This window comes from Bactrocera oleae, unplaced genomic scaffold (genome assembly GCF_042242935.1).
Source record: "Bactrocera oleae isolate idBacOlea1 unplaced genomic scaffold, idBacOlea1 ctg00000013.1, whole genome shotgun sequence".
Classification (NCBI taxonomy): Eukaryota; Metazoa; Arthropoda; class Insecta; order Diptera; family Tephritidae; genus Bactrocera; species Bactrocera oleae.
Window position 1 is genome coordinate 122645 of NW_027212756.1, and position 2356 is coordinate 125000.

At 26.1% G+C, this 2356-nt stretch overlaps 2 non-coding genes across 2 annotated transcripts in view; both read left to right on the forward strand.

The window, feature by feature from the left end:
* Nucleotides 1-624: 624 nt before the first annotated feature.
* Nucleotides 625-803, forward strand: LOC138858735 (5.8S ribosomal RNA). Its single transcript, XR_011397769.1, has one exon. It is a non-coding gene; the product is annotated as a 5.8S ribosomal RNA (ribosomal RNA).
* Nucleotides 804-1305: 502 nt separating this feature from the next.
* LOC138858756 (large subunit ribosomal RNA) overlaps nucleotides 1306-2356 on the forward strand; it is a 3977-nt gene continuing 2926 nt past the window's right edge. The window contains exon 1 of the ribosomal RNA XR_011397790.1: nucleotides 1306-2356. This exon is cut by the window's right edge and continues 2926 nt beyond it. This is a non-coding gene — a ribosomal RNA (large subunit ribosomal RNA).

The window sequence follows — 2356 nt, forward strand, 5'->3', positions numbered from 1 at the left end:
TTGTGTTCCTATCCGAAAAGAAAAAAAAATAATTATATAAAAACAAAATAAAAAAAAAGAATAAAAAAGAAAAAAAAGTTTTCTTTTTGTTCTTTTCATTCAAAATGTTTTGAATTATACAATGTTTTGAATGTTTTTCTGTTTTTTTTTTTTTTTTAACTCCTTGTAATGCATTATGACAATATATATTATATTGTGAACTTCGCATACATTGTATTTGAACGCAATAAAAAAACCTTTAAACATATAGCTGTACTTATTATTTATATAGAAAATAATATTTAATTGTGATATTTATATAAAATATTATAAATGATAAGTTAACTTGTTCACATTAACGTGTGTAATACCTTTTTTTTATGGTATTTTCTATTTGTGATTAAAAACATGTTGAAAAATTTAAAAAAAGAAAACGCACAAATAGAGAAGAAAATAATATATAAAAGGTATTACTGTTTTTGTTGACCTAAGACATGCGCAGCTGCAAATGTTTGGGTTTAAAATTACAATTTATTGAAAGATGTTTTAAACTTATGTATTAAAAATTTATTATTGATTAATTATTAATACTTTCAATAAATTAAAATTCTTTGACTTTGAATTAAAAAAATACAAAAAAATTATCACTCTAAGCGGTGGATCACTCGGCTCATGGGTCGATGAAGAACGCAGCAAACTGTGCGTCATCGTGTGAACTGCAGGACACATGAACATCGACATTTTGAACGCATATTGCGGTCCATGCTGTTATGTACTTTAATTAATTTTAAAGTGCTGCTTGGACTACATATGGTTGAGGGTTGTAAGACTATGCTAAATTAGTTGCTTATTCTTTTAGTCAATTAATAGAATTTAAGCATATGGCATATTATTGGATTGTATTTTTCAATCCATAATATTAATAGCATAAAAAGAAATATAGAAAATATATTCTTGAATACCTCATATTTGAACGAAAATTTATGATAAATGAGAATCTTAGTATTCCCATAAAAGAAAAAATTTTCAACATTATTTAAATTATATTAAATAATACATAAGAGGAATGTCTAGCATAAAATAAATTTTTATTCTAGAATTAATTCACTCTATTGTATTGAGAAAAATTTATAATAAAAAAAAATATATGATATGTGGAGGAATAATGTTGTTAATTTTATTAATTATTATATTATGAATTTTAAAAAGGGATGAAAAGATTGAATAATATTGAGTAATCAAGATATAAAAATATATTTCTTTAAAATAGCAAATAGCAAAAAAATTAAATAAAAATAAACAAATCAATCTAAAATATATTTTATACAACCTCAACTCATATGGGACTACCCCCTGAATTTAAGCATATTAATGAGGGGAGGAAAAGAAACTAACAAGGATTTTCTTAGTAGCGGCGAGCGAAAAGAAAATAGTTCAGCACTAAGTCACTTTGTCTATATGGCAAATGTGAGATGCAGTGTATGGAATATCTTAATATCTAGTATGAGAAATTAACGATTTAAGTCCTTCTTAAATGAGGCCATTTACCCATAGAGGGTGCCAGGCCCGTATAACGTTAATGATTACTAGAAAGATATTTCCAAAGAGTCGTGTTGCTTGATAGTGCAGCACTAAGTGGGTGGTAAACTCCATCTAAAACTAAATATAACCATGAGACCGATAGTAAACAAGTACCGTGAGGGAAAGTTGAAAAGAACTCTGAATAGAGAGTTAAATAGTACGTGAAACTGCTTAGAGGTTAAGCCCGATGAACCTGAATATCCATTATGAAAAATTCATCATTATAACTGTAGTATTTAATTTTAAATATTATAATAATAGTGTGCATTTTTTTCATATAAGGACATTGTAATCTATTAACATAATAAAATATTTATCAAAAGATCATTGGTTTTTAAGTTTATTCAAATTAATTTGCTTTTAGCTTATTAACATAGAATAATTACTGATGATTTGATAAAGTGTTGATAGATTTTATTATATATAATGCTAAAATTCTTTTGAATTTTACAATAATATTATTATCATTGATTTTAATATTAATTGTATGCATTTATATGATTAACAATGCGAAAGATTCAGGATACCTTCGGGACCCGTCTTGAAACACGGACCAAGGAGTCTAACATATGTGCAAGTCATTGGGTTATATTAAACCTAATGGCGAAATTAACTTAACTGTATTAATAATGGGATTAATTTTTAATGTATTACATTATTAATTCAATCCCGGGGCGTTCCATATAGTTATGTATAATGATAATTTATTATTATTTATACCTCTAACTGGAGCGTACCTTGAGCATATATGCTGTGACCCGAAAGATGGTGAACTATACTTGATCAGGTTGAAGTC